General features: G+C 41.3%; 1 protein-coding gene across 2 annotated transcripts in view; it reads right to left on the bottom strand.

Annotated features, from left to right (window-relative positions):
• The window catches only part of SGCD (sarcoglycan delta), a 394,796-nt gene extending 374,743 nt beyond the window's left edge, over positions 1-20,053 (bottom strand). The window contains exon 1 of one of the 2 annotated variants that reach the window (XM_047729596.1): positions 19,806-20,053. The gene's annotated coding sequence lies outside the window, so the exon portion shown is untranslated. Of the gene's footprint in view, positions 1-15,769; positions 15,775-19,805 lie in introns of those variants that run through there. The other variant, XM_047729597.1, reaches the window with a different exon arrangement.
• Positions 20,054-24,686: the final 4,633 nt, after the last annotated feature.

The following is a 24,686-nucleotide window of genomic DNA, read 5'->3' as shown; positions in this document are numbered from 1 at the left end:
TAATAGACTAATCTCCTTTAAAGTAAGGAAGCTTCCCCTAATCCCTGCTGTTGACAAAATGATCTTTATACTAGCACTACTAATTAGGTGTCAACACAAATCAAAGTAAATTTATCACTTCCATAAAACTCTAAAAGTGAAACAAGTTTTAAAATTAAATACAAAGCTACTAACGTGTACCATTCAAAATGGACAATAACGGACTCCCACAAAGGATGATGATTTCCTGAAACTAAGTGGCATCGTGCGGTACCCAGGGCTTTAGCACGGCACCCTCAGAGTAGAACATCCCTACTCTGCCATGAGCCACGTGACAACACAGCCCAATTGCTTTTTTTCCATGCAAATATCTGCACAACCTTTATTTAGAGATCTTTACTTCATTTGGCCCTCTTGTAAGCATACTGCATTCCCTAAGAATGAGGCTTCCTTCTATTTATTTTTTTCTTAGTCAACAGCAATTAAATTTGTGAGCCGCCTGGGTGGCTCAGTCATTTAAGCATCTGATTCTTGGTTTTGGCTCAGGTCCTGATCTCAGTGTCCTGAGACTGAGCCCTGCATGGGGATCTGGACTCAGCACAACGTCTGCTTGAGATTCTCTCTCCCTCTCCCTCCCTCCCACTCACTTTTTCTCTTAAATAAATAAAAATATTAAAAAATATATATCAATTAAGGGTACCTGGGTGGCTCAGTGGGTTAAAGCCTCTCCCTTCGGCTCAGGTCACGATCCCAGAGTCCTGGGATCGAGCCCCGCGTCGGGCTCTCTGCTCGGCAGGGAGCCTGCCTCCCCCTCTCTCTCTGCCTGCATCTCTGCCTACTTGTGATCTCTGTCTGTCAAGTAAATAAATAAAATCTTTTAAAAAAATATATCAATTAAGTGTGTCCTATGTGGTACAAAAGTGACCATGGTGACAAACTTAATGTGGGTTCCTAACATCACATCCTTGGTTACTAGGTCATCTTTCAGATGGGTTGGAATGTGATTATTTTAGAGTTTTTAGATAATCATTAAAATGTACACATAAAATCTAAAATCCCCTTAAGAACCCAAGGCCTTTGGACATCCATGGAATTCCACTGAAAAACCCAGTACATTTTTATTTATGGTCAATGGAAATTCTCAATGAAGTCCTGTATGACATCTGTCTTATTCTAGACACTACTCTAGTGCTAAAATCAGGTCCTCACATGAGTATTTATTTAAATATATGTGTATAGCATGAATGAGTGAAAAAACAAATGCATAAATGAGGAATGAATGAATGATTTCCTGTCTACTTAAGAGCTTCTGCTGTCTGGGGGTGTATAGAAGTTTAAGCCAAACACCATGGGAGAATTCATTTTCAGTATCCCTGCACATTTTCACTCTAGGTTCCCAAAGCACTGGGTTCCCAAGCAAGCAGTGAACTTCCTGTTACACGAGAACTTCCATTTCATAACTCAGCTCCTCAGAATTTTGTAGATTGGGGCTCTGTTGTAACAACATGGCAACACAATAAAGTCATCGCTCTTTTTTTTTTTTTTTGTACACATCAAGATTAATTAGAAGGGATAAGAATGTCTCCTAAGTTTGAAGGAAATTAGGCCTTTCTTTTCCATTAAAACATATTCTGTAAGTTAAGGAAATGAGCAAAGAATCTTAAAATCTTATCTGCAAGGTCTTTTATTTCCAGCCAACTAATTTTATGAATGTGCTGAATTAAGACTAGAGCTGACCCACTTGCACATGGAAACGGGGTTTGTGGTAGGGAAAGGACAAGAATAACAGTATTGGACTCTTACAGGAATGACGACCAGTGAGAAATTCTTCACAAAACGGGGTAGAGAAGCTAGAGGTATTGGCACCACACCAGCTGCTTTTTCTTTGACACTTGCCCCAACCAGTGCAGGAATTACTTAATTTAGCTATAAAGTGGAAATGACATGTTCAGTAAATACTTACAAGAGACTGGGAATACGGGTATCACATCTGATTTTTTTCTTGCAAAAATTAGATATTAGATATTGACAGAATGCAGTGATTACCTCTATTAGGGTTTCTCAATGCTAGATGTACATCAGAGAAAGCCATGGAGACTTTAAAAACCTACATGCTCAGGTCATTTCAATAATAGTCCCATAGGAAGGACTCAAGCACCAGCATTTTAAAGGGCCCCGTGCAATCTTAAAGTATAGGCAAGGTCGCATACCACTGGTCTAGAACAATGTCTTTCAACCCTGACTATGCATCAGGCTCCAAGATAAACTTCTGACAAACACAAATTCAATTTCTGAGCTCTACAATGGAATTAGAATTGTCAAAAGAAAATTTTCTTTAGGTTATGCCAAGTATTTGGGACAACTACTTCTAAAAAAAAAAAAAAAGCCTTTGATCTGTTTTTTAATAGTATGACCATTTCAAGACAAACAGCTTGAAACAAATTCTAGAATATAATAAAGAAAAAAAAAAAAGCAGAGCTTTCTGAGGGCTTGAAACAGAACTTGGACTCCTAGGAACCACAGATTTTGCCCTCCATGTTTACTGACTAGCTGAGGTGCTTAAGCCAGGAAGGGGAAGTAGTTCTCTTTCACATCAGGCAACAAATCAAAAGCTGAATGGGAATTAGAACTCAGATCCCTTGTGCGTGTGTAGTAGCTGTTCTGCCTGTCACAAGAGCTCTAGAGTCTCCACCACACCAACTGTCTACTTTAATGAGCTACATAAAACAAAATGCACCAATGTGCCACTCAGAAGGGAAGAGAAAAAAGAAAGAACAGGGAAGGGAGAGAGCATTTTTTGTACAAATGGTGCCAAGAGGAAGCTATGCCAACCAAACGTAAGGAAATGGAGAGGTCTATTAATTATGCTGCATAATAAAGGAAAATTTAGATATGCTGAGTACATTAATTTTTCAAGGCAAAACTGAAACATGTTGAGATGATAAAAACATAAGAAGAAAGATAATCTCCACTCTGTGTTTCTTTTTGATCCTCCCCAGTTGAAAACCCTCCTGGGAATGAAGCTGAAGTTTAAGGTCCTCTCATGGCCAGGCCCCTTTCATGACTCTGGGAGGCGCCCTAGTAATGCATTAACAGTATCATTCATTTTTATAGAATTGTTTAAAGTAAGATGTTTTAATTGCAACTAGTTAAAACCTTGTACCTTTTAAACTCCCTTTTTCTTGGGTGTCATTGGAGGATTTCCATTACTTTAGGAGCTCCAGCTAAGGCAAACTGGGGACTCCTATGGTTTGGGTATAGTAGTAAATATTTGTATCATTTGCAGAAACTTCCTTGTAGAGGTACCTTATATCTAGCCCTCCTAGTGTAGGAATGTCTTCCAGAAATTCTTCCTCCATCTTTGGTGTCAACTCACCAAGCTGACTGTCGTGAAGGTACAGGACCAAAGTACACAGTATGACGTAAATGTGTCCTACGATGGCCAGCACCAGAAATACATGGGTAGTGCAAAAGCCAGAAGCTAGGTGAATTTTGTTTTCAATCATCGGATATGTAAAATTTTAAGTAGGAATCAGTTCTGACACCTAGTCAAAACAAATTCTCTCCTGACAAGAATATATCCAATTCAGCATATAACATGATAAATGCTCCACCCCATTTTTTTAATGGGAATCATGGAAAATAGAGTCAGAATTTTTATGTGTACAGGTTATGTGCACTGTGTTTATATTCTGTATGTAAAGTTGCATGTTTTATACATCACAACCAGCAATTAAAAAAAAAAAAAACCTCAGTTCTGTTGAAATTGCCATAAGAGACAACGATCTTTCTACTGTCTGTACAAGAAAGAGATAGTGCCAAACAGCTGTCATATGAAGAAGCGATCAAAGGCTACGCAACCAAAAAAGTGTAGAGAAAGTATGTCAGTTAATTATTCACAATATTATTTTTCTAGATTGCATGATAAGCCTTTTAAAAATTAATAATTTAATTTCCTTTCTCATTCTAAGTATATTCATGTTTTTAATTTGTTTGTGTTGCTAATTTTTTAGGTTTTTTTCTTCCCCCCTTAAAACAGCCCAACAAACTAGACTTCGGGCATCACAAAACTTGGATCCTCCTCTATTCCTGCCCACAAAGGACCCCTGGCATATGGCAAGACCTCAGCGTGACACCACCATGAGATATTCCCCCTCTCCAGCTGATCACAGTGGGTGGTACTGTTATCTGTCTTTCACTGGGAGTGATTTTCAGACTTTTGAGTAGGTAAGAACACCTTGCAGAAATTGATTAAATGCACATCCCTAGGCCCCATACCAAGAAATTCTAATTCAGTAAGTCTATGCATCCCAGGAACCTGTGTTTTTAACATTCACTAAAATTGATTCTGAGACTTGTGGCCCAGAGACCATGCTTTGAGAGCATGAATTTAGATCCAACATAGAGATACATCGCTGGCCCAGCCTTTGCCTCTACTTGCACTGTTTCTCATGAGATCACCCATTTTCCTCCCGTGTCTATACACACACACACACACACACACACATATTATACATACACACACACACACACACACACACACACACACACACGTTTTTTAAACTCTGCCATTCTTCACATTTTCACTGTGCTCCTACCCTGGAATTTTCATTTCTACTGTCCTCTTTCAGCATTATATTGAATATTACGCCTTTTGCAAACTTTGGCATCTTAGTTTTTAAACGTGCAGAGATATTCTCTGTCATGAAAAAGAAATTTCAACTTACTTTCTGAGGTTGGGGTGCACTAGGCATGTGAATTTTACAAAGGAGTTCCTCTCTCTGCAAATTTACACTCTCATCTTGGGAATCCTAAGACTAGTACTTTCCATCAGTCTTTGGAACTTCTTTACTGTTCTACAACATGTTTTACAATGATATAGGTCATCCCTCTGAAAATATCCTAAATGCTTTTAAATATTTAAAAGTCCTTTGTACCAGAGCGCCAGTGGCTCAGCTGGTTAAGCTTCTGCCTTCCGCTCAGCTCATGATTCAGGGTCCTAGGACTGACTGAGTCCAGCACTGGGTTCCATGTTCATCAGGGAGCCTGCCCCTCCCTCTGCCTGCTGCTTCCCCTACTTGTGCTGGCTTGCTGTCTCTCTCTCACACACAAATAAATAAAATCTCAAAAATAAATAAATAAATAAATAAATATATGTTCTTTGAACTACAGTAGCACCTACACAAGGGTGTGTTTATGTGTGTAATTACATGAAATTATATGTGCGCATGTATATACATGCATAGTTATTTGATGAATGAGTAAAAATCAAGCCAAGACTCTTCCAAGAACAAAAAGCTGTAAGGTCACAAGTAAAAGAATAAAAATTTACACAAGTTGACTCCCTTTCCAAATGCGCATATGATTATACTGATGTAAAGTAGGCTCAAATCCAAAGTATGAGTCCATTCCTTTATGGGGCTATTTTCAGTGTTCACTTGTTCATAAACATAGCCAGTTGACACAGATAATCTATTTCTTGAACACAAAATGCAACAGAGTTATATTTTCCAGAAAATGAATACAGAACTTCCTGCTGTTTTTGTTGTTTTTGCCATTAGATAGGGAGGAACTGCAGATAGTCAAGGCAATGCCGTAATAACCAAATATAGTCATGGGTTAATTACGTAGATTATATATGATATATATAATCTAAATATAATAGCTATGGCTATTATATATTATATACTATAAATATTAAAATAAATAATATAGTATATTATTTATTATATCATATTATTTATTATTTTATTTATATATTATTATTAATCATTAATTATTATAATATATTATATTATAATAGATGTTGAGTTTCCAAAGAAGGACATTTTGGAGGGGCATATTACTAAAGCATGAGAGCTGTAACCTCATGGTCCCACACATTCAAATGTTCTTATCTGGGATCATGTAACATTACAGAATCAAGGCCTGATACCAATTTAATGTGTCAGTCTCAAGGGCAGTATTGTCTTAATGACCTGGACTTATGAACAACCTCTTCTTGTACTATGTGGCTCTGTTTCACTTCGGCCACTGCAGCCACCACCCATACTTTAGGGGCTTTCTGATGCCTATGACACTGCTGAATGGCCTCATAAATGCCCAACATCAGTCAAGGGCACCACTGGAGGATTTGTGCAAACCCCACATTCGTGGTGAAGTCCTCACAAGATCCTCAAGCCAGGCCCAGCCTAACTGGTCCCTGAACCCAGTAGCTACTTCTCCCCTAATTAAGGAAGCTGAATCTTATGTTCAGCTTAAGCTCACCAACACTAAGCTTCAGAGTGCTAAGTCCCACTTCTTTGACAAGCTTTGACATCTTAACACAGAAGCTTACCTGATTGTACTCAAGCAGTCATACATTCTATACCCAGTTGACTTCCTTCCTAAATCTAATTGGTACCAAATAGCTGCTAGACAATCCTATACTGCCCCAGTTCTTACATTTCATCAGTTGATCTAAAAAAGATGGAAGGGACTGGGGCAGAAACTCACAGAGCTGGCAAACTGTGTGAGGCTGAGTAAGGAGTCCAGGCTAATACTGATGTAAGTCCTTGCTTTGCCGGTATTCAGTGTTTTCATTTCAACAGGCTTCTTCTCCAGGAGAAGAACACGTGTTTTCCTCTTTTCCCCCTGCCCCAGTAAAAGAGATACCTGGAGAATGGTTACAATATCTGCATTATCCGTCTACTACGGGGGATCGCATTCTGTTTTGAGAGATGATTAAAAAATAATCTACAACCTTCCTAAAGACACGTATAATGCCATTAAGTTTCCTGATGATTTTTCCTTTGGACCTATAAAATTTTGTGGGCCATGATCTGCTCTACTAATAAGGCAGAGTAGAGAACAAGGAGGCATTGACACGTTTTACTAATGCTTGCTAGGCTCTTCTGCCCACTAGGCTTTACAAGTGTCTTGTTCCATAAGGGAATTTATGGAAGGGCCAATGAGTGCAACTCTGTAAAAGTTACACATGAGAGGGAAGAAACATGGCAGAAGACAGACCTGGCCTTCGAGGAAATCCCCAATCGCAATCTATATTTTCAACAAAGAAAAGAATATTTTTGATCACCTACTATGTGCCAAGTACCACAGCAGATCCTAGGGATACAATGGTCTTCAAAAGAATGAGTAGGATTGCTTTTCTGCCTTCTTCAAGCTCGTACTTTCACAGGAAAGATGGAGCATACTCAAGTAAACAGATTAAGCCATTATAACTAAGTAAGGTGCTTGGAAAGAAACTGAAGAGGGTTCCACAGTAGAGCATGGAGGGTACCCACTCTGGGCACAGGAGGCCATTCTAACAAAGTGATGATAAAAGATGAGAGCCAGAGGTAGAACATGTTTTTCAGCAGAGGACATAGCAAGCATTCTGGCCTGAAAGGCCTGCTTCAATTAAGCAGGGTGGCTGGCAAGGTGGGCACTAGTGAGCTCAGGGCAGAGGAGGGACCAGTTTGAAGAAAGTTTGTGGCCCCACTACACCTCACCTTGTAGGTTATGATAAGGAGTAATGAATTAAAATGGCCCATAATAATAATTCTATCATCTTCTTCAGAAATAAGATAAATAATACCAATCAAGTGAGCCAGAGTTTGTGGCTTATGATGCTGCGTGTTCATATTTCCAGCACATTTACAAGTAAACACAAATCACATAACTGTATATGGTTATAACCAATTTATGGAAATAGGCACAAATTCCCCCACAGCTGCATCACATATCTGGAGTCTGGGAGGAATCACAGTCATTTCAGACTATCTTGGCACATAAATAGTTTTCCATTAGCCATGTTAATTTTGAGGTCTCTTGATTTAAAGCTATCTGTTTTCCAGGGTTGTTTTCATTCAGCCATCCATACAACACATTAGTCTTGGTTTGTTAATATTTGGCACAATTTAGACAATTGTAACAAACTCGTCTCTTTTAGTTGTGATATAATAATCAACACTTTTTTCTGGTAAAATTCTTCCATGAGAGTAAATCCTTGTATGTGTGAAATGGTCTAAGAACTGAGAATGGCAGCTTCTTTTTAAGGACATTTGTGGATTAATTTAAAAGTTATGGTTCCATATTTCAGTTTTCTAAGAATTGGAGGAAGTGTTGAAAAATTTTTACTGAAAAAAAAAAGCAGACAAGTGCATATATTTTAAAAGGCTTAAGAGTATAAAGTCAAGAAAAATATTTTTTAAAGACTTACTTGTTTGAGAGAGAGAGAGAGACTGAGAGTGTGTGCATGAGGGGGGTACGGAAGGAGAGGGAGAGAGAGACTCTCAAGCAGACTCCCCACTGAGTGTGGAGCCCAATGTGGGGCTCGATTTCCTGACCCTGAGATCCCGACCTGAGCTGAAACCAACCGTTGGATGCTTAATCGACTGAACTACCCATGTGCCCCTCAAGAAAGTTTTTCTTTCACACTTTTAGCTTCCCTCCAGAGAATCAGCTATTACCAGCTTTTTAAAATCTTTATAGCAATGTTCAACACATAGACAGGCTTAATTCAATATGGACATTAAATATGTATACACACATTTAAATGTTTCTTTTTTACACAAAGAAGGGCAAATTTAATGCTCTTTATTGTTCTGAATCTAACTCGGCCCACTTAATACAGCTAAGTGATAGTCCCATGAAAACAGAAAAATTTGTATATTTTTAAAGTCAAACAGTTTTAAATTATATAGATGCAGGATATTTAACTTAGCCAACTCCTGAGTTATGAACATTGAGGTTGTTTCCAATAATTTTGTTTCCAAGGCTTATTTTAATAAATAAATCATTATCAGATATTATCCTATATGGCACTAGACATTAGCAGTAAAAAGATGCCCTCCTTCTTGGACCTTCCAGTCTAGTGGAGGCAACAATAAAGAGAAAAATAAACAAATATGTAATTTTAAACTTAGCCTTGGGAAAAATTCTTTGCAAGGAATAAAGGAAAGCAGGAGAAGGGGGGCAAACAATGAGTGGGAGCCTCCTGTTTCTAGATGGTCAGGGAAAACTCTGTAGTTGAGAGATTTGTGAAAAAGCATCATAAGTAATCATGAGTAAGAAAGTACATCATAAGGACATCTGGGGGAAGCACTCTGGTCAGAGGAAACAATATAAGCAAGTGCAAAGAGGTGGGATTTTTTTGGGCAAGTGTGAAGGACAAGGTGGCTAGACCCCAGAGCAAAGAAGGGGGAAAGTGTTCGACAATCAGCTTGTGAGTGAGGGATGCACACTGGGTCTTACAAACCACAGTGAGACCCTGAACTAGGATACAGATTATGATAGTAACTATCAGAAAACCGAGGCATCAGAGGAAGAAGATCTGATCCTCATGTTGCAATCACTCCAGCTGGTCTGTAAGGGACCGACTCCTGGGATGAGAAGGCAGGTGGAGAAACCAGGCACCTGTGACTACTGCTATCACCCAGGGCGGGGGGACAGGAGCCCAGACCAGGGCAGTGGTGAAAGAGAAGTTGGCAAGCTAGTACTGTATTTCAAGTCTATCTGGAACGTAGAGCTAATGGGTTCACTGCTACCAGAGATAAAGAATGAGGGCAGGAAAAGGAGAGAAGTTGGGGAATGCTAAGGGTCTGTTGTGTGCAACTGGGTGAAAGATGGTACCATCCCCATCATGATGGGGAACAATGGGGCATAGAAGGCTCATGGGCAGGAGGCAATGGAGTGTGTTGGGGGGGAAAGAGAGAGAAACCACTGTTGAGTTAAGCTGATTTTGAAATGTACAGAAAAATCCATGGGGTTAGTATCCCAAAGGCACTTTGAAAAGAGTCTGGAATTCAGGGGCAAGATGGGGCATAGTGATCAAGTGTTAAGTCTCCTGTAAATGAATATTATTTAAAGCCCCAGGAATGGTGCATACATGTTTCCTATATGTCCCAATACTCCTCTCAGAGAAGTCCTGCGAAATCAAATTGCTTAGTCAGGCTATGATGTGGGGGGGAGAGGGGTACTGTTTCTCATAGATATTAACAGAGTTGTCCTCCAAAGTATGATATGCCCTATATTTAAATTCAAAATATTTATTTCTGGTGAACTGGAAGATATTTCAGTGTAATTACGACCATTCTCACTGTCCCTGACATTTAGAAGTCTGAAGTGTCCGCTGAGATAGCTGTAGATGGAAATATATTTTTGAAACACACACACATATTTGTACCAGGCATCATTATATGTATGAGCTCATACATTTCTGACAACACTCTGGGAGATGAATATGATTAAAGCTATGTCATAAATTAAGATCCTAAGGTACTGAAGAGTAAAGGAAAGTCCTCAAGGACAGCTCTAATTAATAAGTTGGTTAAGGTCTTGACTCAAACTGAGGTCCAGTTTTCTTTCCATTGAGCATGAAATGTGGCAAAGACCTGCCTTTCCCTGAATGTAACCCAAAGAGTTTAGAATTACCATCTATGTGTACTTAGCGTGGCGTGCACTGAAAATGGCGTAAGTGATGGCACCACTGGAAAAATCTGTGTTTTCCTTCAGCCACTCCCATGGGACTGTTCTGGGCAATTGGAAAACATCAATGAGCTCAAACACAGATGCCTCATCTCACAGCAGTGGTAGGAGGCAGCGATGGGAGAGACAGATAAACATGAAAGCCAAAGTATATTATATAGTTAGATTACAGGGGATGAATACGATAGATAAAGGACCCCCCCCCCCCCGCAAAAAAAAGACAGGAAAAGTGGGATCAGCTGTCCAGAGATGGAGTGGGGAGCAGAGCAAGTTCAATTTTTAAAAGCCTGGGAAATGTTAACCTCAAGGAGAAGGTAGTGTCAGAGAGGACTTGAAGGAACCTTGGGGGTCCCTGAAGTTTGGCTCAATGTAGTTTTTTTTTTTTTAAAGATTTTATTTATTTATTTGACAGACAGAGATCACAAATAGGCAGAGAGGCAGGCAGAGAGAGAGAGAGGAGGAAGCAGGTTCCCTGCAGAGCAGAGAGCCCGATGTGGGGCTCGATCCCAGGACCCTGGGACCATGACCTGAGCCAAAGGCAGAGGCTTAACCCACTGAGCCACCAAGGCGCCCCTCAGTGTAGTTCTTTTTATTTATTTATTTATTTATTTATTTTTTATTTTCAGCATAACAGTATTCATTGTTTTTGTACCACACCCAGTGTAGTTCTTGATGTGGCAGGTTGAGGACTAGAAGGGAATGTGGAACTGAACACCCTTAAAGAGAACAAATAATTTCAAACACCTGACTGCAATTTTAATGATGTCATTTGCACATGCAAACGAAGCTACGTCCATCCACCATGGCCTCCCCGATGGACAGCTTTCTTAACAGGAGTCACAATCCTTTTACAGCAAACCAGCTGTATTGTACAAGGCCAACCCTCCAATGCCTGTGATGACTCTGACCAGAAGCAGATAATGACAATCCCAGTCGAGCCACTCTAGCTCTTCTGTGCCTTGGGGACCAAGGTATATAATAAAATAATAATGACCAGGACTCAAACACTTAAGACCAGACAATGAGACCCAAGCATGAAGGGAACACAGGCAATAGGAAACCCAAATCATTATTTAACAGATGACAAAACCAGATTCAGGAGAATCATAGGGTAAGTCAGGAACAAGGCCAAGGCTGGCCCAAGACATAACCACATGTTCCCCACAAATTCCAGGCTTCAGGCTTTTCAACTGTTTGACGTCACCTTCATCAACCACCAGGCACACACCTTTTGAACAACAACCAGAGGCAGATCACAACACAGCCATTGATTTGCCAGCACAAAGAAAGGACGCTACACTGATGACCAACCTTTGTGTAACAGCTACCATGTGCCAGACACTGTTTGACATACTTTACTGAACTTCCTTAATCCTCACAGTCTTATCATTCTGAGGTAGGTACTATTATTATCCCCATTTTACAACTGAGGCAACTGAGAAACAGAGAGGTTAAATCACAAACTCGGACTCACTCAGCATGTTAAAGACAGCAAGACTTCAAACCTGGAGTGTCTGGCTGAAATACCAAGTCTCTTACTTCTTGTGTTAAAGGCTTCCATACCCATGTGTATATTTGGTCAGAAAAGCATGAGGACTCATTCAAAACATGTTCTTGGTAACAGTCTGAGCTTGATTTTCTCAACATGGATATTCATTTTAACAAAATTCATTAAAAAAAAGGTAATTCATCAATTCTACAAATACTACAGCAACTACTGTATTTCAGGCAGGGTACGCAATCCCTAAGTACAGGCGGTTTTCCCAGGTAATAAGCCATCTCTCCGAAGTCTCTGAAACCCGCAAACTTTCACAGCATCATGAAAAACAGCTACAACAAATGAGGCAAATCCTTTTATAGCGACTTGATAGTTGCATAAAATTAGCATTGATCCAGTAGATTCTTCCTTGACAATTGTGTTTGGTAAGGATCTTTAGCTGTGCTCTCGAATATTTGCAAAGACATCTGTGGTCTGAAAGGAAATGCTGTTCATCTCATTTTTAGCCATGTTATTTTTTTTTAAATCAAGGTGTCCAGAAACAAACATGCTAACAATAATAGTGAAGCTATTATGTATTTGGCTAAGTGCCTTGCATGCCTTCATCCATGTATACACACACACACACACACACACACACACACACAGAGGTCTACTGAGCTATAACTGAGTTCCAGTGAAATACACAGATATTAACTACTCAGGTCAAGTTTCACAAATCTGTACATCTGTGTAAATAATAGTCGACCAAGGCAGGCACTGTTTCTATAACCCTAGAAAGTTCTGTCATGCCCTTTCCTAATTAACCCCATCCCCGGAAGCAGTGACCATTCTGATTTCTGTCACATGTAAAATTTGAAATCCCATGTACAAGTCTATGATGTGATTGCTCCAAAGTATACTTGACTTCAAAACCTGTGCTCTAGGCATGCTGTCCTACTGCATTTTGCTGAGCAGATATCTACCCATTTCAACAGTCCCCTCTAAGAGAATAAGGTCAAAACACCTTGCTTTCTTGCCTACATATCTAGAATGGTACTTTATGCACCACCCTTCAAAGAATTGAAAAAAAAAAAAAAGGGTCATTCAAATCACTTTCTATCTTCTGTGGTTCAGACAGGAAACTCTATTGAGAGACTATTATTATAAACACCTACAGATCACAAGGTGTGGTTAGTAAATCGAGTGGACACATACCCTCTCAAAGAAACAGGAACTGCTCAGATTGTACTAAGTGCCAAGCTGTGGGACACCAGACCACGAATGCCCGTCTTTGGCTCCTTCTAGATTATCTAGATTTGTACATAATATCTCAGAATTTTTTTGGTAATTAATTAAAAAAAGAAAAAACCTTTGTGACCCCAAATAGTGCCTAGAGGTTCAGACTTCCAGTTTGTGACCTGCTGTGTGCATCCTCTTTGTCCACAACAGAAATGATGGCACAAACCTCTGAAGGTCAGGTCCAGCTTTTGGAGTTCATGTCTGTCATTACAAGGTCCAAGTTATGAGCAGACCCTGTTCCCAACATTCTTGACCACTGAGGGAAGCAGATGACTTGGGTCTGAACCAACAAAGAACAGAGAAGAAACATTCTCAGTAGAGAGGAAAACTGGCAACAGGAAGATAGAATGAATTTTTTTTTTTTTTAAAGAAAGAGAGAAGGGCTAGAAAGAGTCCAGACAAATGACATGATGGCCGACAACCCCAGGTGAGAACAGGAAGGAAAGGAACACAGTGTTGCTGTGTTGCATTGCTTCTTGGCTGTTCCTCAGCTTTAAGCAATCTCCTCTTACTGAACATGCCATGCCCCGCACCACAACCCTACCCAGAGTTAGGACAATGGGGTGGTGTCCAATGTTCATTTGGGCAAATAAGCTAAAAACTGGTGTTGGTTCACCCTGAGCTGAAGAAGAACAGTTTCAGGGGCTTAAGACTTCCACTCTAGCCAGTAGCAAAGTGTAGGCTTTCCAGGAGTTGAGAAATAGACTATTGGGGAAGTCAGGGTCCTCACGAGAGTCTGACCCTATCACTTGGCAAAAGAAAGTGGTCTGAACAAGGAGGGAGTTTCTAATCCCCGGCAATATAGTTTTTATCAGGAAACTGTTCTTGTGTTAATAGGTGCCACTACATTATTGGTTAAGAGGAAGAATAAAGCCACAGCTTCCATGCCCGCCCACACACCCAGAGCTACCACCAGCAAAGATTTCTGAGCAGACCAATCTCACAGGATTTATACACTTAGTGAACTGTGGTGACACGCTCCTCCTGGAGTCCTGCAAACCTCTCAGACAGCAGGCCAGGGGCCACAGATGACATGGCTTCCTCTATATAAGGTGGTTCACAGTTGGCAACAGGAATTTGGAACGATAATGAAGACGATCATCTTTCTGTGTGGCAGCAAAGGTGAAAGAAAGAGGACAGTGGAATTTGTTGAGAAATTTGGGCAACACGGGAAAACTAACTTGGATAAATCAGTATAAAACATTGCTCTCCTCTGCTTATGGTACCCATACTTTTCATCTTGATTTGCCTATTTCATTTTTTGCTGGTTTCTCTCATGCTCTCTGTTAGTATTAAGTGTGTGTGTGTGTGTGTGTGTGTGTGTGTGTGTGTATTTATCTCCTTCTGCTATAATATCAGTCCATCTTCCTTTCTTCTTTCTTACTGCACTGCTTTTCCCACAAAATCACTCTCTTCCCCTTGGTTAATAGACGTTTGGTGTTCTCTGTTCATGGAATATGGACTTGGTGGCTGACTGGATCAGAGTCCAGGGAGTCATATTTTTGTCTGGTGGAAGTTAACTGGAATGTGTTCAAGAAGGACAAAGAGAAGAGCAGAGGAAAAGATGAGGGACAGATGAAATAATTCAAGATGCCCAGCCTCAGGAAAGGAAGACAAAGACATTTATAAGGAAGTGGGAGAGCTTTAGAATTACAAAAATCATAGATTATGAGAAACTGAGAATATTCTAAAGGCATCTGATCCCATTTTACACATGGGAACACTGAGCTCGGGTGATGAGTGATGTCAGGATCTATCCCAAGATTTCTGACTACCTCTACCTCGATTCCATTTCTTTGCCTCATTTCTGTACCAAGCACCACCACCGATTTCAAACGTGGCTCCAGAGCCCATGACAATGGCCACAGGTTACAAAGGAAAGACACCCAATTTGGCCCAGTCTGAGGAGACCTGAGGTGAGAAACAAGACCCCAGCTGCTTCACAGTGTATTGAGGTTCTCTGTGATAGGAGACACGGCCATCACCTCGAGCTGGTACCTCAAGGCCATATATGGCATCCCTGCACTGGATACTGATTTAGCCATGGTGGTGGTCAAAAACTCAGTTCTGCACACCAGTGTCTAGCTGGCCTCCCAAAAAATCACTCGGAGAGCTTTTAAAAATATTGAGACTCCCCAGTTCTAATCTCTGAAACTCTGAATCTGGAGGTTTTGAGAAACCATGAAGCTGGTGATTTCTGAGGAACCTTCTAATACTAAGATTTCATTCCAGTATCGCTTTCCCTTTTATTGCCAGGAGGCTTCTGAAGTATCACTAAGTGGCTTTTACTGAGCCAATGAATAGAACATGTAGTCTGCACCAGATTTACAGTCAAGGAACAAATATTGCCTATGGTCTCAGAATGCCTGTGTCCCTCACACAATCTTTTGATCTCAGTGTCCAACTTTCTTGATGTCAGTGTTCACATCTTTGAAGTGGAAGAAATGGATTATGAGAACAGCGGTTTTCAAATGTATTTATTTATTCTTTTTTTTTTTTTTTTAAGCATTTGTGTCCAAAACTGTTAATGACTATCCTACCAACCTCCTCCCTGGTCTTCACTGGTGATCTAGATTTGTGGGTTCCTACTCCATACCCAGATAGTGATATGTGGTTGGTTTTAATCCACTGCAGTAATATCACTGCATGGGGCCAGTGGGTACATGATTCAGTTCTAAGTGTGTATTCTGTGATGAGAGGGGAATTTTATATGGGAGAAGAATACTGCCTGATTAAAGGGGCCATGTCTCACGAGGATAGGTATTTTTCCCCTTATGCCCTGCCACCTTTTCCCTGACTTGAACATGATACATGACATGAGCAAGGGAAGTTCAGCTGAAGAGCCAAGAATGGTGAAGCAGAAAGGGAGTCCCTGGGAACACTGTTCAGAAGCCACAATGGCTCTGTCTAGGCATGGTCCACACCTCTACATGCCTAAAGCAAGGACTTACTTTTTACATTCAGACTTCTGTGAGCAGATTTCTATTACTTGCAACCAAACTCAAGTTTCACCTACATTGCACTAAAACTCTCTTTTCAGATGAAATCTCTTGCAAACCTCCAATATACAAAAAACATAGAAGTGGCTGGGCTACCTTAGAAATTCTAGAAATGCAGACAGGGTGTTTCCACAGCCATTCTTCCCCAGATTCCTGCAGAAGTCCTTCCACAGAACCAGAACCAACCAGGATCAGCATCTCTTTCTGTGGAGCCCCCTGAGGGATCCGCAAATCTTCCCTGAGATCGGAGAGTTCTACATCAAATATGTTCTTGGGTTTCTCTTTTGATGTGCTTATTTGCATGAATTTTGTCCTAGAAAATACAGATCCCATTCCCAACCAATGGCTACTCCTATACAACTCTGGTATCTGTGTTTGTATTAACTGTAGGATCACACAGGCAACAAGTGATTCCATTCTTATCACGAAGAGAGAAAGGAGCAGAGTGTGATATAATACAAAATAGCACATTCCTTCAAGGTGCAAATAAAAGGACATAGTGAAGGTGGATGTGAAGAGAAAAGAACCATGGAAGAATCAAATATCTGACTAGGATGCAAGAATGTAAGAGGGCTGAAATCAAAGTGATCTCCAAGGTCACTCACTATTAGTTCCACGTTCACGGTATAGTCCTTATTAAATTCTAGTAGTGCATCTTCTACGTAAAAAATGATTGCTGATAATCTGAATATTATTAGATGAGTTTCTCTATATTTAATTCAAAAATTTATTTTAGTGCTCTATCTGTTCAAGAATGACTGAGAGAGAGAGGTAACATCTAGGTAGGTATTTCTGGTCTGCACATATTTCAATGACAGTACAGCGCAGTAATTAAGTCAACAATGGGGGCATCCATCAATCCTCCCCATTATAAAAGGGGTCTCCAATTACTCGTACTCAAATTCTGAACTACAGGATGGCCCAAATCCCTTCCCAATGGTCAAATCCACGCTTCTATGGACCTCCTAACCTATGAAACTAGTATTAAACCCTTTCACCAAAAATGGGGTACATGACCTTGGAGAGATCTTTTTTTAAACTAAAATTTTTAAAAATAACAATTTAAGTAAATTCATTCATTAAAACAAAGCAGATGTACCAAGTTATATTATTTTGAAAAAGTCTGCTGAAGCATCCGTGGGCAGGCCCTGGACAAACTGCTCACGGAAATCACTCACCCATCTCCACCTGGTCCATTCACTCAACACCCCCACGGGGAATATCTCTGGATGGAAGAAATACAGTTAAAAATAAAGCCCGAAGAGCCTGCTTCCTCCTTGCTTAGGAAATCTGAACCTTCGGGGCGTTGCAGTTCTTACAAAATGTGCTCTCTGATTGCTTCCAGAAGGCACAGCGGGGCAGACTGACCATGGGGCCTCTCCTTGTGTGGAGGGTAAAATTCTCTTTAGTGAGGCCCAGTTTATCCACACACTTCAAGTCGAATGGATCCGTGCCCACTGGCTCGCGCTGTTTCTAGTAGGCGAGTTCCATTCCTAGGCACCACGTCCTCCCTCTGCCCCGGCTGCCCAGGGCGTGGTGTGGCCACTCCTCTCCCCTGTTGCCCACACCTCTGCCCTGGATTTCTTCTCCTTTACCCTCCCACACCCTTCTTTCTCCTTTCGAATGTCAAGGGAGTCTGACTTGCCCCTCCCCTACTTCGAAAAAAGGGAAAATATAAAGTTTCTTCCAAGTTTTAGGCACTGCCGTTCATAATCCTGCAACCAGAGCTGCCATTTCACGCCTGCTCTGCTCAGCGCTTGACGCGCACTAAATTTAGACGGAGTATGACATTAGAGCTCACTTGAGTCTCCTTTCTCCCTGGCAGTGGGCTTGGCTCCAGTTTATGTCAGTTCCTAATCTGTCTTGGCATTCTGCTCACCCAGTAGACACTTAAGAAAAACACAAATGTAGTCCCCGTCTATGCCGGCATCCCACCGCACGCCCGCAAGTGCCAAACCCACTCCACCCAACCCAACCCAACCCAAAGAGGAGGTTGAAGAAGAAAATATTTGTGTGCCATGTCTTAGAGTAGGAAGCCCTGCTGTCCATCACTCCCGAGTTCCCTCCTCCAAGTGCAAAACTGTAGAGAAAATGAAATGATTGGCTCTGGGTGTGGACTTTCCACCAAAGGGACATGAGGTTTGCCTGCTCAGACGTTTTACACAGAAAAGGACCTGGAGAATTCCAGCCCCTGAGTCTTCATTCACCCATTAATCTTTACTATTAGCTACTTGCGGAGAGATTTGAAAACCGAAGTAAACATGTACCTGAATCCATTCATTCATCTACTTCCCCAAACAGACTCTTGGCCAAGCCCCCTTTGGAGAGCCGCAGAGCTGTCACTGATTGGCTCTGCCAGTAATCAGAGAGCTGTGGTGAGGTTCTGTCTGGCCCTTTCTCAGCTGAACCAGTTTCTTTCTTTTTTTTTTTTTTTTTTTTAAGATTTTATTTATTTATTTGACAGAGAGAGATCACAAGCAGGCAGAGAGGCAGGCAGAGAGAGAGGAGGAAGCAGGCTCCCTGCTGAGCAGAGAGCCCGATGCGGGGCTCGATCCCAGGACCCTGAGATCATGACCTGAGCCGAAGGCAGCGGCTTAACCCACTGAGCCACCCAGGCGCCCCTGAACCAGTTTCTTAATCGCTAGATGCTAAACATAGAATAAGGCAGAGCTTTCCAGGGGTGGGAGGTGTGGAAATGGTAAAAACCTATATTGCATAGTATCTGATATGCATGAGAAAGGATTATTTTAAAATTTGAGGTTTTTTTTTAAAGTACTCTTTCCAGGAAGGTGTAAAATAAAATCAATCGATTAATGAACTAAAATTCACACCATTATATATTAACAATGATTCTGAATAAACTACTGTTTTCTGTTACTCTGCGGTTGTATTTTCTCAGAGTAAAACTGCCAGTTACTTCTTAACTCAGAAAAGTTGGAAATTATTACAGAAAAAGAATCACAAATGTTGATCCAGCATATTTCTAGGCAAACATGTCACTGGGCTCCTTAATGACAGCCCAAATCCCATATAATAATAATAAAAGATGCCAAGAATTCATGCACATGTATCTTCTCCCACACTCTGAAAGTGTAATCCAAAATAGAAACTTCAAACCCTGATTCCTTCCTAAAATGAAAGCTATTTTCTGCTTTAAAAAAAAAAAAAAAAGCCCCTCTCAAAAACTCCGACGAAGCAAAGAACACAGTTTCATCCATAATTATCTGTCCTGCCAATGAAGTGTCCTTTCATGCAGATAAGTTACAGAAGGTTGGAGGGGGGGGGTGACCGTTCGAGAATTCAGCTACTTTTCTCTCTCACATTGGTATTGGTAGCAAAATCCTAACTTTCCAAAGTGGCTCTGCCCTGCTGAAAATTGGATCATGAAGAAGGCTTGGGTTTGGGGGGGTAGAAAAATGATTCTCACTCCACACCAGATGTTAAAGGGATGGAGTTCTAACTTGTACATGTACACACACACACACACACACACACAGAGCCCGAAAACTCAGCGATCTTGCAAACCGACAGCAGGCTGAGAAAGCGCAGCATGAAAATGCAAGGACTTCACAGTGTCCTACCTCTCTCCCTGGCTTCCCAAAGCGGCTGATGAAAATCACTCAGAGTCCCGGAGCGCGCCCAGGAGGCAGTCGCTCAGCCTGCCGAGTGTGAGTGTGAGCAGGCCCAGCCTGTGTTCAGAAGCTGCCCCAGTCAGATTTTCCAACTGCAGAATTGCAGCCAAGTCCCTGCCCATGCCTGAAGAATTTCCTGAACAGCATTCCCGTTCTTTTTTCTGACTGCTTTGAAACCGTACTCTGTCTGTACTTCAATACGGCTTTGTCAGGCCAACCCCGAGCCACTGGGCTGTCTCCAGCTATCAATGGGAAACACATGTGTCAAGCACAGACTCGCTCCCCAGCAGCAGCGCCCATGGCGGCTGCTGGCCTCATAGTCACAACGACAAAGGACAGTGCTTCTAGAACCAATGCTGAGTGCCCGGCCATTCTCTGGGTTCTGCTATGTGGGGCTAGGGTCGGGAGATGAGTCTTCTTCTGCTCAGCGCTGCTCCTTTTTTAACCTTCTCTCCCTGGCAGTCCCGGGCTCACCCCTGTGAGCCCACTGAGTTCTTGCCAGCCCTGAGAACGAGCCCTCTTACAGCTGAGAGAAGTGAATTCTGATTTCATCTCCCCGCCTGCCATTGCCTCAGTCATAGCTCACATTTTCGACTGCTGGAGGAGGAGCCCTATTTTTTGCATTTCTATGTTGGTTCAGGCCTTCGGAGTTGTCCCCTCGTCCTCACAGGTGACTCTATTACTAATGCAACTAAAAATAATGCAATTATTTTGGGGCACTTTTGTTGCTCTCCACTCTGTAATTGTGCTGGTACAGGAAAGTAACATTTCACCAGCTCTTGAGATGTGTGTCAGAGAAAATAGAAAGGAGAAAACAATGTACCTATAACCAGAGTATGTACTAATTCCGCACACTTGTGATTGTTCCTGGATGACACACCATCAAGATGTCCTGTGTCCATTCTGCAGAATTCTGTTGTCCACCTTTGACATTTCCTCTTACCATGAAACAAGAGGAAGTCTTTAAAGATAGAAAGGGGGTCCCCCTCTTCTCCCACACTGAAAACCCCACATATTAAGAGTCAAAACTAAAATGTCAAGGTAACATCATAGAAAAGAGATGATTTATAGAAAGCTTCATTTGTTTTGCAGTGGGGTTTTTTTGGTATTAATATTTTATCCCCTAAAAACATACCCCATTAGCAACTTATTTTAAAGAACGAGCTTGCCAGATTTTAAAATGTGTTGTGTGTTCCCAAGGGGCTGTCGTAAATGATAGGATTTGATGGAGTCTTGAGTTTTGCATCAAACTGCGATGGGCACTTACAGGAGGATTAGATTTTTGCCTTGGGAAACAGGGTGTATGTGTGTGTATGGAGAGGGGAGCATGCGCGCCTCTAAGGTCAGGATGCAATTATAGAATCAGAGAACTTTAGAGTTGGAAGGAACCCCAGAGACCATCCAATCCAAATTGTTTCTACCCTTCATTTTACAGAGGGAAATGGAGGCCCAGATAGATGAGATGACTCATCCAGAGTTGCAAAGACAGTTAATGGGATTTTGGCTAATTGTCTATGTGCTTTCTCTATCCCAGCATCATGTGGGAAAGGCAATGCCATCTGACCTTCACAGCAGTAGGCTGTGGTCTACCGTGGACCCAGTTGGCCTGGGTCTAATCTCAACTGTGCCTCTATGACTGGCTGTGAATTTTGGCCAGCTCACTTAACCCCTGTGGACCTCAGTTTCCTCATCTGTAAAATGGAGATAATGATGTACTCTACCTCATGGAAATGTTGAGGATTTGGTGAGATAACCACCTAAAGTGGCCTATAAATTACATTAAATAATACATATTATATTTATTAAATGATACATTACTACAAGGCCTATAAATTCCCATTTAGTTTTCTCACAATGGAGCAAAAATCTGGTCCTTTCTCTTTAAAAGCAAACACTGAACTCTCACACCTAGTTTGAGTTCCTAAAATAAGCCATATGATTGACTAGTTAAGTTTTCTGCCACTTTACCTTTACCTGATAGGGGTCTATGACCTTAAACACAGGCAACTGTCCTAATGCCTTATTGGAACATTAAGCCAACTGCATAGCTAGTTTTCATTTATCCTGAAAACCTAACACTTAAGTCTTTTCTCAAGATTAACTCACAGGAAAGAAAAACAGTGAGATGAAATCTGCAGTCAGTTACAGGAGGTTGAAAAAAGTGCCGGTTGCAAAGAACTGGACTTTCTCTCCAAACCTAAAGAGTTCAAGATTACCATTCTAAAAATAGGAGACCATTAGCATTCACAATCCCGTCTTTGGTCACTGTGACATCCAAGTTAACAACAACCAGAAACACACACACACACACATACACACACACACACATCCTATAAACTGAGGAAGAAACTTATTGAGGAAACAGCAGCAGTAAATTCTTTTTTTTTTTTTAACTTTAAATTTTATTTTTTATAAACATATATTTTTATCCCCAGGGGTACAGGTCTGCGAATCGCCAGGTTTACACACTTCACAGCACTCACCATAGCACATACCCTCCCCAATATCCATAACCCCACCCCCCTCTCCCAACCCCCTCCCCCCATCAACCCTCAGTTTGTTTTGTGAGATTAAGAGTCACTTATGGTTTGTCTCCCTCCCAATCCCATCTTGTTTCATTTACTCTTCTCCTATCCCCTTAACCCCCCATGTTGCATCTCCTCTCCCTCATATCAGGGAGATCATATGATAGTTGTCTTTCTCCGATTGACTTATTTTGCTAAGCATGATACCCTCTAGTTCCATCCACGTCGTCGCAAATGGCAAGATTTCATTTCTTTTGATGGCTGCATAGTATTCCATTGTGTATATATACCACTTCTTCTTTATCCATTCGTCTGTTGATGGACATCTAGGTTCTTTCCATAGTTTGGCTATTGTAGACATTGCTGCTATAAACATTCGGGTGCACGTGCCCCTTCGGATCACTACGTTTGTATCTTTAGGGTAAATACCCAGCAGTGCAATTGCTGGGTCATAGGGTAGTTCTATTTTCAACATTTTGAGGAACCTCCATGCTGTTTTCCAGAGTGGTTGCACCAGCTTGCATTCCCACCAACAGTGTAGGAGGGTTCCCCTTTCTCCGCATCCTCGCCAGCATCTGTCATTTCGTGACTTGTTAATTTTAGCCATTCTGACTGGTGTGAGGTGATATCTCATTGTGGTTTTGATTTGTATTTCCCTGATGCCGAGTGATGTGGAGCACTTTTTCATGTGTCTGTTGGCCATCTGGATGTCTTCTTTGCAGAAATGTCTGTTCATGTCCTCTGCCCATTTCTTTTTTTTTTTTTTTTTAATTTTATTTATTTATTTGTCATAGAGAGAGAAGCGAGAGTGAGCACAGGCAGACAGAGTGGCAGGCAGAGGCAGAGGGAGAAGCAGGCTCGCTGCCAAGCAAGGAGCCCGATGTGGGACTCGATCCCAGGACGCTGGGATCATGACCTGAGCCGAAGGCAGCTGCTTAACCAACTGAGCCACCCAGGCGTCCCCTCTGCCCATTTCTTGATTGGATTATTTGTTCTTTGGGTGTTGAGTTTGCTAAGTTCTTTATAGATTTTGGACACTAGCCCTTTATCTGATATGTCATTTGCAAATATCTTCTCCCATTCTGTCAGTTGTCTTTTGGTTTTGTTAACTGTTTCCTTTAGCAGCAGTAAATTCTAAAGAAGCGAGTTTGTACCTGGGGTTCCAGATTCTTTGTCTTAGAGCCAACAGTAGCAAGTGGCTAATGAACCACTAGCTACTTATTAATCATGTTTAGTATGCCAAACTACTTTTGCAGGAACAAAATAGGAGGAGAGGTTAATTTGGAGTGGTTTACAACTGTTTTAGGAATCAATTAAACAGACAAACATAAAGTAACTGGGAAAAAAACAAGCTCAGACTTAATACAAAGGCAGAACAATGGTGATGGGATTTTAAAGATATTTTCCTAAGATCTGTCCCCCTGCCCCCCGGTATTTGCTGTATGGCTCATTTTAGTATGGGTATTTGGACAAAGAGCAGGTGTGACCCAGCCTCATTACTACAGCTTGAAAATCCGGAGAAGTTACTGAACCCTTCCAGTGTTAAGAAATATCATCCAATACTTGAAAATAAGGCCAGAAGATAATCGTGTTCTTTCAAAGTTTTATGTGGCAATTGCATAACATGCACTCTCAATAATTAGCTAAGGGACACAGGAAACAAGAGATGTTGGCGAGGATGCAGAGAAAGGAGATCCCTCTCATGCTGCTGGTAGGAATGCAAACTGGTGCCGCCACAATGGAAAACAGTATGGAGATCCCTCAAAAAGTTAAAAATAGAACTATCCTACGATGCAGCAATTACACCACTAGGCATATGCCCAAAAGATAGAAAAATACAGATTTGAAGGGGCACACGTACCCCAATATTTACAGCGGTATTATCAATAATAGCCAAACTATGGAAAGAGCCCAAGCGTCCATTGACTGATCAATGGACAGAGATAATGTGTATGTACACGTGCACATGTGATGAAATATTACTCAGCCATCAAAAATAATGAAATCTTTCCATCTGAGATGACGTGGATGGAGCTAGAGAATATTATGCTAAGCAAAATTAATCAAAAGAAAGACAAATACCATATGATTTCACTGATATGTGGAACTTAAGAAACAAAACAGATGAATGTGTGGGAAGGGAAAAGAAAAGGAAAGAGGGGGAGGCAAACAATAAGAGGTTCTTAACAACAGAGAACAAACTGACAGTTGATCGACAGAGATGGATGGGGGAAGGCTAAATGGATGACAGGTTTTTAAGGAGGACACGTGTTATGATGAGCCCTCAGTGTTATATGTGAAGGAT

The sequence above is a fragment of the Lutra lutra genome, chromosome 5 (genome assembly GCF_902655055.1).
Source record: "Lutra lutra chromosome 5, mLutLut1.2, whole genome shotgun sequence".
NCBI classification, from domain to species: domain Eukaryota; kingdom Metazoa; phylum Chordata; class Mammalia; order Carnivora; family Mustelidae; genus Lutra; species Lutra lutra.
The sequence above is the reverse complement of the archived record's forward strand: the minus strand, read 5'-3'. Positions and strand labels throughout refer to the sequence as shown.